Source organism: Pseudophryne corroboree, chromosome 1 (assembly GCF_028390025.1).
Source record: "Pseudophryne corroboree isolate aPseCor3 chromosome 1, aPseCor3.hap2, whole genome shotgun sequence".
In the NCBI taxonomy this organism is placed as follows: Eukaryota; Metazoa; Chordata; class Amphibia; order Anura; family Myobatrachidae; genus Pseudophryne; species Pseudophryne corroboree.
Window position 1 is genome coordinate 409,736,714 of NC_086444.1, and position 17,479 is coordinate 409,754,192.

A 17,479-nucleotide genomic window follows, 5' to 3' on the forward strand; every position below is an offset into this window, starting at 1 on the left:
TATATATCTGTCTGACTGCTCAGCTCACACAGCTTATAATTGTGGGGGAGACTGGGGAGCACTACTGCAGTGCCAGTTATAGGTTATAGCAGGAGCCAGGAGTACATAATATTATAGTAAAATTAAACAGTGCACACTTTTGCTGCAGGAGTGCCACTGCCAGTGTGACTAGTGACCAGTGACCTGACCACCAGTATATATAATATTAGTAGTATACTATCTCTTTATCAACCAGTCTATATTAGCAGCAGACACAGTACAGTGCGGTAGTTCACGGCTGTGGCTACCTCTGTGTCGGCACTCGGCAGCCCGTCCATAATTGTATATACCACCTAACCGTGGTTTTTTTTTCTTTCTTTATACATACATACTAGTTACGAGTATACTATCTCTTTATCAACCAGTCTATATTAGCAGCAGACACAGTACAGTGCGGTAGTTCACGGCTGTGGCTACCTCTGTGTCGGCACTCGGCAGCCCGTCCATAATTGTATATACCACCTAACCGTGGTTTTTTTTTCTTTCTTTATACATACATACTAGTTACGAGTATACTATCTCTTTATCAACCAGTCTATATATTAGCAGCAGACACAGTACAGTGCGGTAGTTCACGGCTGTGGCTACCTCTGTGTCGGCACTCGGCAGCCCGTCCATAATTGTATATACCACCTAACCGTGGTTTTTTTTTCTTTCTTTATACATACATACTAGTTACGAGTATACTATCTCTTTATCAACCAGTCTATATATTAGCAGCAGACACAGTACAGTGCGGTAGTTCACGGCTGTGGCTACCTCTGTGTCGGCACTCGGCAGCCCGTCCATAATTGTATATACCACCTAACCGTGGTTTTTTTGTCTTTCTTTATACATACATACTAGTTACGAGTATACTATCTCTTTATCAACCAGTCTATATTAGCAGCAGACACAGTACAGTGCGGTAGTTCACGGCTGTGGCTACCTCTGTGTCGGCACTCGGCAGCCCGTCCATAATTGTATACTAGTATCCAATCCATCCATCTCCATTGTTTACCTGAGGTGCCTTTTAGTTGTGCCTATTAAAATATGGAGAACAAAAATGTTGAGGTTCCAAAATTAGGGAAAGATCAAGATCCACTTCCACCTCGTGCTGAAGCTGCTGCCACTAGTCATGGCCGAGACGATGAAATGCCAGCAACGTCGTCTGCCAAGGCCGATGCCCAATGTCATAGTACAGAGCATGTCAAATCCAAAACACCAAATATCAGTAAAAAAAGGACTCCAAAACCAAAAATAAAATTGTCGGAGGAGAAGCGTAAACTTGCCAATATGCCATTTACCACACGGAGTGGCAAGGAACGGCTGAGGCCCTGGCCTATGTTCATGGCTAGTGGTTCAGCTTCACATGAGGATGGAAGCACTCAGCCTCTCGCTAGAAAAATGAAAAGACTCAAGCTGGCAAAAGCAGCACAGCAAAGAACTGTGCATTCTTCGAAATCCCAAATCCACAAGGAGAGTCCAATTGTGTCGGTTGCGATGCCTGACCTTCCCAACACTGGACGTGAAGAGCATGCGCCTTCCACCATTTGCACGCCCCCTGCAAGTGCTGGAAGGAGCACCCGCAGTCCAGTTCCTGATAGTCAGATTGAAGATGTCAGTGTTGAAGTACACCAGGATGAGGAGGATATGGGTGTTGCTGGCGCTGGGGAGGAAATTGACCAGGAGGATTCTGATGGTGAGGTGGTTTGTTTAAGTCAGGCACCCGGGGAGACACCTGTTGTCCGTGGGAGGAATATGGCCGTTGACATGCCAGGTGAAAATACCAAAAAAATCAGCTCTTCGGTGTGGAGGTATTTCACCAGAAATGCGGACAACAGGTGTCAAGCCGTGTGTTCCCTTTGTCAAGCTGTAATAAGTAGGGGTAAGGACGTTAACCACCTCGGAACATCCTCCCTTATACGTCACCTGCAGCGCATTCATAATAAGTCAGTGACAAGTTCAAAAACTTTGGGTGACAGCGGAAGCAGTCCACTGACCAGTAAATCCCTTCCTCTTGTAACCAAGCTCACGCAAACCACCCCACCAACTCCCTCAGTGTCAATTTCCTCCTTCCCCAGGAATGCCAATAGTCCTGCAGGCCATGTCACTGGCAATTCTGACGAGTCCTCTCCTGCCTGGGATTCCTCCGATGCATCCTTGCGTGTAACGCCTACTGCTGCTGGCGCTGCTGTTGTTGCCGCTGGGAGTCGATGGTCATCCCAGAGGGGAAGTCGTAAGCCCACTTGTACTACTTCCAGTAAGCAATTGACTGTTCAACAGTCCTTTGCGAGGAAGATGAAATATCACAGCAGTCATCCTACTGCAAAGCGGATAACTGAGTCCTTGACAACTATGTTGGTGTTAGACGTGCGTCCGGTATCCGCCGTTAGTTCACAGGGAACTAGACAATTTATTGAGGCAGTGTGCCCCCGTTACCAAATACCATCTAGGTTCCACTTCTCTAGGCAGGCGATACCGAGAATGTACACGGACGTCAGAAAAAGACTCACCAGTGTCCTAAAAAATGCAGTTGTACCCAATGTCCACTTAACCACGGACATGTGGACAAGTGGAGCAGGGCAGGGTCAGGACTATATGACTGTGACAGCCCACTGGGTAGATGTATGGACTCCCGCCGCAAGAACAGCAGCGGCGGCACCAGTAGCAGCATCTCGCAAACGCCAACTCTTTCCTAGGCAGGCTACGCTTTGTATCACCGCTTTCCAGAATACGCACACAGCTGAAAACCTCTTACGGCAACTGAGGAAGATCATCGCGGAATGGCTTACCCCAATTGGACTCTCCTGTGGATTTGTGGCATCGGACAACGCCAGCAATATTGTGTGTGCATTAAATATGGGCAAATTCCAGCACGTCCCATGTTTTGCACATACCTTGAATTTGGTGGTGCAGAATTTTTAAAAAAACGACAGGGGCGTGCAAGAGATGCTGTCGGTGGCCAGAAAAATTGCGGGACACTTTCGGCGTACAGGCACCACGTACAGAAGACTGGAGCACCACCAAAAACTACTGAACCTGCCCTGCCATCATCTGAAGCAAGAAGTGGTAACGAGGTGGAATTCAACCCTCTATATGCTTCAGAGGTTGGAGGAGCAGCAAAAGGCCATTCAAGCCTATACAATTGAGCACGATATAGTAGGTGGAATGCACCTGTCTCAAGTGCAGTGGAGAATGATTTCAACGTTGTGCAAGGTTCTGATGCCCTTTGAACTTGCCACACGTGAAGTCAGTTCAGACACTGCCAGCCTGAGTCAGGTCATTCCCCTCATCAGGCTTTTGCAGAAGAAGCTGGAGGCATTGAAGAAGGAGCTAAAAGGGAGCGATTCCGCTAGGCATGTGGGACTTGTGGATGCAGCCCTTAATTCGCTTAACAAGGATTCACGGGTGGTCAATCTGTTGAAATCAGAGCACTACATTTTGGCCACCGTGCTCGATCCTAGATTTAAAGCCTACCTTGGATCTCTCTTTCCGGCAGACACAGGTCTGCTGGGGTTGAAAGACCTGCTGGTGACAAAATTGTCAAGTCAAGCGGAACGCGACCTGTCAACATCTCCTCCTTCACATTCTCCCGCAACTGGGGGTGCGAGGAAAAGGCTCAGAATTCCGAGCCCACCCGCTGGCGGTGATGCAGGGCAGTCTGGAGCGACTGCTGATGCTGACATCTGGTCCGGACTGAAGGACCTGACAACGATTACGGACATGTCGTCTACTGTCACTGCATATGATTCTCTCAACATTGATAGAATGGTGGAGGATTATATGAGTGACCGCATCCAAGTAGGCACGTCACACAGTCCGTACTTATACTGGCAGGAAAAAGAGGCAATTTGGAGGCCCTTGCACAAACTGGCTTTATTCTACCTAAGTTGCCCTCCCACAAGTGTGTACTCCGAAAGAGTGTTTAGTGCCGCCGCTCACCTTGTCAGCAATCGGCGTACGAGGTTACATCCAGAAAATGTGGAGAAGATGATGTTCATTAAAATGAATTATAATCAATTCCTCCGCGGAGACATTGACCAGCAGCAATTGCCTCCACAAAGTACACAGGGAGCTGAGATGGTGGATTCCAGTGGGGACGAATTGATAATCTGTGAGGAGGGGGATGTACACGGTGATATATCGGAGGGTGAAGATGAGGTGGACATCTTGCCTCTGTAGAGCCAGTTTGTGCAAGGAGAGATTAATTGCTTCTTTTTTGGGGGAGGTCCAAACCAACCCGTCATATCAGTCACAGTCGTGTGGCAGACCCTGTCACTGAAATGATGGGTTGGTTAAAGTGTGCATGTCCTGTTTTGTTTATACAACATAAGGGTGGGTGGGAGGGCCCAAGGACAATTCCATCTTGCACCTCTTTTTTCTTTTCTTTTTCTTTGCATCATGTGCTGATTGGGGAGGGTTTTTTGGAAGGGACATCCTGCGTGACACTGCAGTGCCACTCCTAGATGGGCCCGGTGTTTGTGTCGGCCACTAGGGTCGCTAATCTTACTCACACAGTCAGCTACCTCATTGCGCCTCTTTTTTTCTTTGCGTCATGTGCTGTTTGGGGAGGGTTTTTTGGAAGGGACATCCTGCGTGACACTGCAGTGCCACTCCTAGATGGGCCCGGTGTTTGTGTCGGCCACTAGGGTCGCTAATCTTACTCACACAGCTACCTCATTGCGCCTCTTTTTTTCTTTGCGTCATGTGCTGTTTGGGGAGGGTTTTTTGGAAGGGACATCCTGCGTGACACTGCAGTGCCACTCCTAGATGGGCCCGGTGTTTGTGTCGGCCACTAGGGTCGCTTATCTTACTCACACAGCGACCTCGGTGCAAATTTTAGGACTAAAAATAATATTGTGAGGTGTGAGGTATTCAGAATAGACTGAAAATGAGTGTAAATTATGGTTTTTGAGGTTAATAATACTTTGGGATCAAAATGACCCCCAAATTCTATGATTTAAGCTGTTTTTTAGTGTTTTTTGAAAAAAACACCCGAATCCAAAACACACCCGAATCCGACAAAAAAAATTCGGTGAGGTTTTGCCAAAACGCGTTCGAACCCAAAACACGGCCGCGGAACCGAACCCAAAACCAAAACACAAAACCCGAAAAATTTCAGGCGCTCATCTCTAGTTTTCTCTGCAGAAATAAATACATGCATTCCCAGAAATTGTAAAATAATAAAATAAAGTAATATGAGTGTTCTGAAGTTCATAATAGGGGAACATGGATGCCCGCATAGTGTATACAGTATCAGTGGTTTTCAAACTGTGCCGTAGCTCCCTGGTCGCCTCGGACACTTGCAGAGGTGCCTTGGATTAGTGGTCCAGGACCAATTCAAATGATTAATGGACAATGTAATAGGCAAAACCAGTGCTGGTTGCTGTCAATAATAAAATATGTGGACAAAGAAGCAAATCTTGTCCCTCACCACATAATTGAACCTAAGGATGACATATAAACACAATTTGCTTAATTTAACATCTCTTTCTTAATTTCTCAGTAAAAAACTTTTGGCCTAGGGGTGCCGTGAAAAAAAATCTGATGCTTTAGGACACCATAATTCAAAAATGTTTGGGAACCACTGGTGTATAGCATTACTCCCTCACAGCAGTGAGGTCCTGAGTTCAGTTCCTAGTCATTGCCTACCCGTGTGAAACGTTTATGTTCTCCCAGTGTTTGCATGGCTTTCCTCTGGCTTCTCTGGTTTTTGCTTACACTCCAAAAACTGATGGTCACTTTATAGGATATATATGGAAATGTGATAGATTATAAGCACCACTGAGGCAGGGACTAATGTGAATGACTGAAATATTCTCGTAAAAGCGCTGCGGAATATGTGTGCATACCAGGGACGTAGCCAGAACTTTGTGGGCCCCATAACATTTTGAAGGCCCCCCCGTCTTCTAGAGAGACACTTCTCTGCATCAGGTGTTAATTTTATGCCCTATAATAGTGCCCTAGTACATTTTCTGAACCATAGTAGAGCCTTCCTTAATGTTGTGCCCTAGTTTCTTTTATGAATCACAGTAGTGCTTAAGTTCACCCTATGTCACATTTCAGTGCTGCCAGCACAGTACCCCCAATTCACATTATGATATACAGTATAGTGTTCCCCGTTCATATTGTGCCTCATTACAGTGCCCCTGTAATGAGGCATACCTAGATATATTGCAGGCCCCAAGTTTGAAAGCACCCCTACGTACCACCCAATGGTGAAAAATGTAACACATGTAACTTTGACAGGGAAGGTGGCTCTTCTCAGCTCTGGGCCCCATAGCAGCTGCACTGCCTGCACCTATGGTAGCTACGCCCCTTTGTGCATACGCCCAACTGCCACCCAGAGTAGCCCATTTCCCATACAGAAAATACAGCCTAGATCATAATTGCCCGAGCATACACATATGTGCATGCACAGTATACAAAAACAATTCCTTCATCTGTCTGCATTTGGAGCTACCTGCATCACTGACTCAGGCCATGAGCCTGCACATTGCACAAGGGAAGATTTTATCATTGCCTGATATCACATTACTAAATAAATGATTTCTGCAGCCACTGTCACCCAGTTCATCAGGTTCAGGAATGCCGTTCAGAATTCCATCATGGTTAATGAGCGCAGCAGCAGATTAGTGAAGCCGGCAGGAGGGCATCTATTTACACATGACACCCCCTGCAGCATTTGCATATTGCATAGTTGCCCACATCCTGGCTGCTCTCACCGGGAGAAAGCAGCCAGGTTGGCCCAGCAGGGGGGTGGGGCGGGGCTATGACGCATTGAGGGGGTCGGGTAGAGGCAGAGCGGGGGTGTGGTTACCACAATTGCATCATTGAAGCCACGCCCCTACTCTGTAATGCCGATATTACCGGCATTATACTGCAGGGGGCTTGGCTATTATGATCAGTGAGAATCGCGTCATCAACTGGCCGGGACACCCACTTTACTCACTAAGTGGGCGGCCGGGCAGGGGAAATCTAGAAAATTGGGAGACTGCCTGTTCTTCTGGGGGGGCCGGGAGGGCCACCAGATTTTCGGGGGCCTCCCGGCCATTTCCGTGAGAGTAGGCAAGTATGGAATATTGTCTAACAGCCACCTCATACAAAGATGCGGTGGTTGACTATAGCGTCCACCTCTGAATCAGCACGATAGACCCAGGGGTGTATCTAGAGAAGAGAAGGCCTGTGTGCGGGATCCGTCTGGGCCCCCTCCTCTCTAGCCGGCAGCGCTGTAGCTCCGGACACTAGGGTCCCTAGGGGAAAACACCGGGAAAATGGAGCTGCAACATTTTCCCAGTTATTCGTGCTGTGCTGCAGGACTCCGGAGGGTAACTATTCAAAATACTGGGTGCAGGGTGTGCAGTGTGGGTCCCCCTGGACCTCAGTGGCCAGTGTGCACCTCACACACTGCACCCATTATAAATACGCCAGTGCATAGACCCTATCTTTGCCTATATAAAGCAGTTGAGTTAGAAGACATGGTCTGCCCTTACCTGCTCGGATTGGCACAGATACCACCAGTCTGTTTGTATGTGCACCACCACATCAGTAAGTGCTTTTTTTTTTAATTTCTTTATTTTGCTATTAAAAAAGGTACAATAAATGATACAGCAGCCCAAAACCACTTGAAAGAATTTCCAAATATATAAGAATAAGCTGAGGCTTTACCAGTGGGTTTCTTCGGACTGATAATATCAATTATTACCTTTAAACATAAGCTATTTACTATTACGAACTAAGTACGCTATTTACGTACTGAGTACCGTAGGGGTACGCAATTAGCGTAACAGATGCTAAGCTGTGGGCGCGACGCACGAGCGATGCGTACGCTCACGGTTTCACGCTTTGTACCAAGCACGCTATAGGCGTACCGAGTACCGTACTGCTACGCTATTGGCGTAGCAGACGCTGCGCCGTGAGAGTGAGACACGAGCGGCGCAGACGCTCACAGAATGATACGCAATGCTTATACTCTAAACCTTAGTAGTCAAATACTACAGTGATGTAACACTTAAAAACCTTAACAATGTGTATGCTGTTTGAGCGATTGAGACGCTAAGAAAAGCCCTTTGCAGTAAACAGTGAAAACACAAGACCTGGTTTGGATTTAAAACCGCAGCAGTTCTAACACTGCCGTGGATTGTTTAGAGAAAAGGGGAAAAACACAATACAAGTTATACACTACAAACTAACAGGGAAATCTAAACAGAATAACAGAATATACATGAACAATAGCGAACAATCGCAAACAAGAGCGAACAGAATGAGAACACAATGAGAACAAATGGCGAACAAAATGGATAACAAAATGGCTACAGAGAAATATACATACGTGGGGATGATTCGCAAGCGCGTCCTGGATCCAGCCCTCAGCATTCAGAGAGAAAGCCTTCAGAGAGAGTGAGTGACTTGCCAGGCAATGGTGGTCTTTATATACACAACATACATTCACAATACAATGGTCCCTATAATCTCATTGTTCATTGGACACAGGAATGTGTCTCCACATTATAGCAAAGGTCATAGGTGGATTTGAACAGGTGGGCTGTGTCTTTCTCCAACTGCTCTGGTGGGAGGTATCCTCAGGATTCCCGCCGCATGTGTAATTTACAGCAAATACAATATATGTTCATAAACTACTTTTTCACATAACTATACGCAGGAGCGAGCGATCCTTTCCTAACCAACACCAAAATGTTACCCTTAAAATATCCTACAGCTGGATACTAGACACCACCTTTCAACCTTTATCTGACCCTTCCTATCATGCAAAGAGGAATCCCTCTGTCCAGGAACCGTTTAAACTAAACATACTCGCTGACATTGGCTAGGGCAATATTAGCTATAAAACACACTATATGGGTTAAATATGCTATGATCGAGTCGCACGCTACACGCTTACAAACTCCGCCGTAAATACACATCTTATGCGCACGAGACGCTGGTGCGTCCCTTACGCAACTTGCGGGTATGTGCACGTACGGGGGAGTGGGTGCACGAGCAGCGCGCTTGTGCATGAGGGGTTAGTACAAGGCATATGCATCATGATATTTTTCGACTTTGACAGGACCCTTTACCAGGGTATGGGTCATTAGGTTGACAAGACTTAGGTTCACAGTCATTAGGTCGACATGGTCATTAGGTCAACATGAACAAGGTCAACATGGAAAAAGGTCGACATGAGTTTTTTTACTTTTTTGGTGTCGTTTTCTTCGTAACGTGACAGGGAACCCCAATTGGTGCACCGTGTTCGCTCGCCATGCTTCGGGAAGGTGCCTCGCTCTGCTGCCGCAGAGCTCAGCACAGGTTACTGTTCCCAATTGTACTCAACGTGGATCAAAAAGTAAAAAAAAAAAAAAAATCAAATCGCATTTTTCATGTCGACCTATTGGCCATGTCGACCTAATGCATGTCGACAAATAGTGGTCGACCCAATGACTGTCGACCTAAGTATTGTCGACCTAATGACCGTAAGCCCTTTACCTCTAGCTTTGTTACTTCCCAGAATCTCCTTTTTTTTAAATGGATTGGACGGAGATGTCTCTATCTAAAGAAGAAACAACTGGGAAATGTTTTGATGTTTGGTTGCCCTACACTTTATCCCAGGTATATAAAGACACCCTGTGAAAATGTTTCTTCCTAACCTCTTGATATAATCTGGAAGGGGTGGCACTTGATATACCGGCTGTCAGGATCCCGGCGCTCACCATACCGATGCCGGAATCCCAACTGCCAGTATACCAACAAGTATTATCCCCCTTGGGGTGTCCACGACACCTCTGGAGGAAGAATAAATAGCATGGCGCGCCACAATGTTCGCAGCGTGGCGAGCACAGCGAGCCTGCAAGGGGCTCTTGTGCTCTTCCCGCTGCTGGCATTCTGGCGGTTGGGATGGTGCAAGGTGATAAACGCACCAGCCAATCAGCTCCAATATGCAAATTGACAGTTAAGAGCTGACTGGCTGGTGCATTTAAATTAACACCTTGCACTTATCACTGGTTTATCACTTCCTTATGCCTTCTCCAGGTTAATACATCTGCCCCATTGTTTTTTATCTAGGCAAACCTGTCAATAAAATTATCTGAGAAAAAAAAAGAAGCTGAGGACTAATAAACAAATGCATTTTGTATATAGTGAAAATGGGATCCAGGTATGTGTGATGGACAAAGGTGTCACTTCTTAATGATGTGTTGTGTTTGTATAACCGTTTAGAGGGACCCAGAAGTATCAAATTCAGACAGTAGGAGATGTTGGACCTACCTTTTGTTATGTTATGAGGAACCTTTTATTATTCAGTTAATGTTTTCCATATTCTAAACATGCAATATGCAGCTGAAGGGCCACAAGCTGGCAGTTGTCCTCATTATTAAGCTTGGTAGAAGACCGCCTGATTATGTGATCTGGAAAGGGAGCCAGGCCTAGGGTTGGATAGAAAGGTACGCTGCGTAATTTGAAACATAAACTTGCTGACGTCAGGGCAGTACTTGTTTAGTGTAGGACATTTCCATTTATACTGTAAACAATACACTCTTCTTGTTTGAAGTGAACATATTCTGTTCTGGTCAGTAGTCCATGTAAGACACAAAAATGGAGAGAAAGTGTCTGATCTGAAATGACTTAGAATTTATTAGTTTAGGAGATCAAAGCTGCTTTTCCTTGTTCCATCATCTACCAGTTCTACATAGCAAGTTTTGTTTAATTGTAGCCCAGTTTTAGGCCACAATAGTTGATGAGACTATGGGCCTGATTCAGAGATGGACGCAGCCAAGCGGTCACATCCATCTGTCTGCACATGTGCACTGACCGCAGTGCGCGTGCGCGTCCTTACACATTGCGTCCGCATCCAGCAAGCATGCGGCTGCAGTGTGATTGACAGCGTAGTAGTAGTAGTAGTTGTAGTTACATTTATTTATATTATTTATATAGCGCCAGCATATTCTAATGCAATTTACAATTGAGAACCATACAGCGGGGGGAGAGATGTATGCTGAGTGTTCGTGCTAGATCGCTCAGCTCACATCTCTGGGAGAAATCTCCCGGTGTGTCCAGGGCTTTATCCCAGTGGGATTATCCTTATTGTCACCCCATCTCTCCCATCTTTATCAAATGAACTGGATGGAATTGTGTATTGGTAAGAAGGGAAGAGCAGAAATGTTTTTCTTTGGTTGCCATACATTCATACTTTCTACCCTATGGCCAGATTGGCTATTAGACAGGAGGTACACGTGACCTCTTTGTATAATTTAGAAACAATTCCAACTTGTTAATATCTTTCTGAGATGATTTTCCTTAACAACAACAACAACAACAACAACAACAACAACAACAACAACAACAACAACAACAACAACAACAACAACAACAACTCATGTTTATTCTCATGTTGCAGTTTTATACAGTATTTATGATTCCAGCCTCTTTATTTTTGTGTTATCTCTATTTTTACCTCAAATAAGTTGTTGGATACATATAACATTCATGTTTGTAGACTGCTGCTTGATAGCCTGTTTTCCTTGTACAGGTTGAGTTATCCAAAATGCTTGGGACCAGAAGTATTTTGGATATCAGATTTTTCCGTATTTTGGAATAATTGCATACCATAATGAGATATCATGGTGATGGGACCTAAATCTAAGCACAGAATGCATTTATGTATCATATACACCTTTATACACACAGCCTGAAGGTCATTTTAGCCAATATTTTTAATAATTTTGTGCATTAAACAAAGCATGTGTACATTCACACAATTCATTTATGTTTCATATACACCTTATACACACAGACTGAAGGTCATTTAATATAATATTTTTAATATCTTTCTGTATTAAACAAAGTTTGTGCACATTGAGCCATCAAAAAAACAAAGGTTTCACTATTTCACGCTCACTCAAAAAATTCTGTATTTCGGAATATTCCGTATTTCGGAATATTTGGATATGGGATATTCAACCTGTATTATGCATTTTGAGGAGATGCGGTCAAAATACCAGCAGTCAGGGTACCCACTGTTAAGACGACCGACTGCAGGATCCCTGCGGTCAGAATCCTGGCAGATTCCAGAAGTAAATACAGGGGATGGGGTTGGGGTTAGGCACTAGGGGGAGGGATCGGGTTAGACTGTGGGGAGGGGAGGATGGGGGGTGTTAGTGTTAGGCTGCGGCGGACGGTTAGGGTTAGGTTGTGGGAAGTTGGTCTTCTGACTGTTGGGATCCCAACTGCCAGGATTTTGGACCCAGCCTATTTTGAGGTCCTTTTTAATAATATAATTAAAAAAAAATCAGCAGTATTTCGTTTTGTCAAAGTCAAAAAATATTGCAGTATACGCATCACGTACAAACTACACACAGATGGCCTCCGTGCGTGTACTTGTTCTGACGTGCGTGCACATATTCGCAATTTGCGTATGATCGCTCCCGCGGTCCTGCGCATTAGTGCGTGGTATGGGTATTTATGGTAGAGTTTGTGAACGCATGGAAAGCTATCAAAATGCATTACATATTTAATCCAAATAGTGCACAATGAACACATAGCCTCCCTGCACCACATCAGAAAGTAACAACAGTTTAAATGGTTTCAGAACAAAGGGATTCACCTTTACAGAATAGGAGGGGACAGAACAAGGTAATAAGGTGGTGTTTGGTATCCAGCTGGAGGGTATTTTAAGGGTAACATTCCGGTGTTGGTTTGAGAAAGATCGCATGTTCCTGCGGATAGTTATGTGCAGGAGCAGAATATAGATATAAACTGTATTTACTGTACATTATGTATGCGGCGGGAATCCAGAGGAGACCACCCACAAGAGCAGTTGGGAAAGACATCGCCTACCTATTCAAACCGACCTATGACCTCTCCTGTACTGTAAATGTGCATCCCTGTGTCCAATGGACAAAGAGATTACAGTATCTATTGTATTGCTTTTTGGAAGAATTGTATAAAGAGAGCCTGCTGCAGGCCTGGTCAGACACAAGACTCACAACATTATCTATCAGATGACGGAGAACCGGACCGGGTAGCGCAAGCGAATCCACTCACGTATGTAACATTGACTGTAGCCATTTACTCTGTTATATTGTATTGTATTATTTGTATTGTAACCCACTTTCAGCAATAATACCCTGTGGTGTCGGAACCCAGCGGTTTAATTACAATCTGATGTCGTGTCTTCATTGCCCTGCTAAGGTTTAAAGTGTATTATCATTGCATTGCATTGCTGTAAAAGGTTTAAAGTGTATCTCTGGGTGTGTACGCGCTGTGAGTACTTTGTACCGTCAGCGCGGCGTTTGTACGCTAAGTCCGTACACAGCACGGGACTTTGTACACTAATAGCGTACAAAGTACGTAGAGTGTGTATTAAGTACAGTGGCCGCAGCGGCTCCATGGTAAAATGTATTAAGGTGTGTTTAAGGTATAGCTTTCATTTCTAAGGATAAATCAGCATTATCAGTTTCATTTGGTAGTGAAGTAAATAACAAAAAGTATTAAGTCACCTTTTATATGGGAAATGGGGTGGTAACAGCTGCAGGAAATAAGTTCCTTATCTCGTTTACTTATGACAATTTTGGCCTGAGATGTACTGAAGTCAAATATGCCTCCTTCTAGTATGAAGTTGAAGAGTTGCATTAATCTAGGCTAAAGGAGGTCAGACTTTTTTTTTGGAACATTGATTGATGCAGTTACAGTATCTGACTTGGGCCTCTATTCATCATCACTAAATGGCCCGTTATACATGCAGAAATGTTAGTTTAGCATATTTTATATAATAGGCCATTCATCATTAGGTGACTGATTGGACTACCAGTAAACTATTCAGTAAACTCCAAAAATGTAACGTTTTCGGGAAGGACTGTGAGAACAAATGCCATCTTCAGATGGCCCCTTGGAGCTGAAGAAGCTCTAATATTGTGTACAGTTTCGGAGACTTCTTAAAACACAGAAGTTACAAATTGTAGGTAGGAATATATGGTTTTACTGATATATTTTTTTGTAGTAGACTTGAAGTACTGTAGCTGATATTAAAGAGTTAAAAATAATACTTTTGTACACTAATCATGTGCTTCTTACAATTTCCAAACTACTTACATCTCTTCCCTCCCTACTCAGCAAAGTTTGTGCATATGAAGAAATCTTTAAACTTAAAATGATTTTTTATAACTCATAAACTCTCCTGCACAATTTGAACCCAATGATGCGTAGTCACCATGTTCAAATAACATCTATAAGGATGACTTTTAGTTAGATTGGCAGTCGCTCATGCTTGGGACCAGAGGCATTTCAGATTTCAGATTTTTCCCTATTTTCTATATTTTCTTACGGAACCCTGTAAGATACAAACAAAGGCAGATGTGGGATCACCAATGTAGAAAACTGTTCACTCCAGCCTAGGAACCTGCTCCACAGGCAGGCTCAGGATGTTCAGAGTTAGGAGTCTATTTACTAAGCCTTGGATGGAGATAAAGTGGACGGAGATAAAGTACCAGCCAACCAGCTCCGAACTGTCATTTTTCAAACACAGCCTGTGACATGGCAGTTAGGAGCTGATTGGTTGGTACTTTATCTCCGACCACTTTATCTCCACCCGAGGCTTAGTAAATAGACCCCTTAGATCCTTGAGGGTGTTGCAGCCAGTTCTCACAGCGGGCAGGATGATTCAAAGATAAAAATGCAGCTACACCTCTGAAAATGACGTTTCCAGTGGTTTGGCTGCAGTCCTAATATGCACCAAGCTTGTAAATGTATCCGTAATGGACCCAGTAGGCAACTCCCTTTATAGATGGTGTTGCCTAAGAGAAGCCCATGGGATTCTTGTTTTGAAATTTACACTGAGAGGGATTCAATCAGATACCTCCTAGTGTCACCTGCAGCGAGCACATCATCGGACACATGTGCAGGCGGACTCCTGTTTCGCAAAGGACAGTCCTTTGCGATTTTTTTCAAGCATACATTACTAAACGCCATTATGCTTGCAATGAGTGGCGGGATGCATCACATGCAAAATGCAATGCTTGATGCATCCCGCCCAGGATGCTGGCTGGAGTTATGCGAGAAACGGGAAGGCTGCTTTTGAAGAAGGAGCTGACAATGGTGCTATAGTCTAGGCAGATCACAGTGGAGGTGAAACTGGATCTGTCACCTGTAGCACTGCCGGGGCTTTGTGTCATGGTGGAGGGGGGGGTGGATCCCTGAGAGCTCATATGGTAGCTGCAGGGATCCAAGACGGCGGCACTAAACTGCCAGGAGGGAGCATGGCAGGATCAGCAAGCAGGGTAATATGTGCATATGTGAGAAGGGGTAGTATTGGGAATGCTATCTGACCGGTCACATGATGTCAGTGTTAGCTGACATGTCAACCCTCTAAATATTTTTTGTTGTTGTAATATTTCATCATTTAGAATAACTGATATCAGAGACTCAAACTGTTTTCACTTCCAGATTGTCGAGTTGAATTTGTATTGTATATATCTTTTTTACGGAATTTGGATAATGGGGGGTATTCAATTAGTGCTGTTTTTTCGACCAGTTGAAAACACTGCACTTTTCTCTAACGTCCTAAGTGGATGCTGGGGACTCCGTAAGGACCATGGGGGATAGCGGTTCCGCAGGAGACTGGGCACATCTAAAGAAAGCTTTAGGACTATCTGGTGTGCACTGGCTCCTCCCCCTATGACCCTCCTCCAAGCCTCAGTTAGATCTTTGTGCCCGAACGAGAAGGGTGCACACTAGGGGCTCTCCTGAGCTTCTTAGTGAAAGTTTTAGTTTAGGTTTTTTATTTTCAGTGAGACCTGCTGGCAACAGGCTCACTGCATCGAGGGACTAAGGGGAGAAGAAGCGAACTCACCTGCGTGCAGAGTGGATTGGGCTTCTTAGGCTACTGGACATTAGCTCCAGAGGGACGATCACAGGCCCAGCCTGGATGGGTCCCAGAGCCGCGCCGCCGGCCCCCTTACAGAGCCAGAAGGCAGAAGAGGTCCGGAAAATCGGCGGCAGAAGACGTCCTGTCTTCAACAAGGTAGCGCACAGCACTGCAGCTGTGCGCCATTGCTCTCAGCACACTTCACACTCCGGTCACTGAGGGTGCAGGGCGCTGGGGGGGGGCGCCCTGAGACGCAATAAAAAACACCTTGGATGGCAAAAAATGCATCACATATAGCTCCTGGGCTATATGGATGCATTTAACCCCTGCCAGAATACATAAAAAAACGGGAGATAAGGCCGCCGATAAGGGGGCGGAGCCTATCTCCTCAGCACACTGGCGCCATTTTCCCTCACAGCTCCGTTGGAGGGAAGCTCCCTGTCTCTCCCCTGCAGTCACTACACTACAGAAAGGGTTAAAAAAGAGAGGGGGGGGGCACAAATTACGCGCAGTATTAAAGATACAGCAGCTATAAGGGGAAAAACACTTATATAAGGTTATCCCTGTATATATATAGCGCTCTGGTGTGTGCTGGCAAACTCTCCCTCTGTCTCCCCAAAGGGCTAGTGGGGTCCTGTCCTCTATCAGAGCATTCCCTGTGTGTGTGCTGTTTGTCGGTACGTTTGTGTCGACATGTATGAGGAGAAAAATGATGTGGAGACGGAGCAGATTGCCTGTAATAGTGATGTCACCCCCTAGGGGGTCGACACCTGAGTGGATGAACTGTTGGAAGGAATTACGTGACAGTGTCAGCTCTGTATAAAAGACAGTGGTTGACATGAGACAGCCGGCTACTCAGCTTGGGCCTGTCCAGACGTCTCATAGGCCGTCAGGGGCTCTAAAGCGCCCGTTACCTCAGATGGCAGATATAGACGCCGACACGGATACTGACTCTAGTGTCGACGGTGAAGAGACAAATGTGACTTCCAGTAGGGCCACACGTTACATGATTGAGGCAATGAAAAATGTTTTACACATTTCTGATAATACGAGTACCACCAAAAAGGGGTATTATGTTCGGTGAGGAAAAACTACCTGTAGTTTTCCTGAATCTGAGAAATTAAATGAGGTGTGTGATGATGCGTGGGTTTCCCCCGATAACAACTGATAATTTCTAAAATGTTATTGGCATTATATCCTTTCCCGCCAGAGGTTAGGGTGCGTTGGGAAACACCCCCTAGGGTGGATAAAGCGCTCACATGCTTGTAAGGGCTCTACCCTCTCCTGAGATGGTAGCCCTTAAGGATCCTGCTGATAGAAAGCAGGAGGGTATCCTAAAATGTATTTACACACATACTGGTGTTATACTGCGACCAGCAATCGCCTCAGCCTGGATGTGCAGTGCTGGGTTGGCGTGGTCGGATTCCCTGACTAAAAATATTGATACCCTAGATAGGGACAGTATATTTTTGCCTATAGAGCATTTAAAAGATGCATTTCTATATATGCGTGATACACAGCGGAATATTTGCCGACTGGCATCAAGTCTAAGTGCGTTGTCCATTTCTACCAGTAGAAGGTTATGGACACGTCAGTGGTCAGGTG

General features: G+C 45.2%; 2 protein-coding genes across 2 annotated transcripts in view; both read right to left on the bottom strand.

Annotated features, from left to right (window-relative positions):
• The window catches only part of SDS (serine dehydratase), a 68,439-nt gene extending 58,018 nt beyond the window's left edge, over positions 1 to 10,421 (bottom strand). Inside the window, exon 1 of the mRNA XM_063913284.1 lies at positions 10,282 to 10,421. The gene's annotated coding sequence lies outside the window, so the exon portion shown is untranslated. The remainder of the gene's footprint in view (positions 1 to 10,281) is intronic.
• FICD (FIC domain protein adenylyltransferase) overlaps positions 1 to 17,479 on the bottom strand; it is a 1,034,845-nt gene that overhangs the window by 420,997 nt on the left and 596,369 nt on the right. The window lies entirely within an intron of this gene.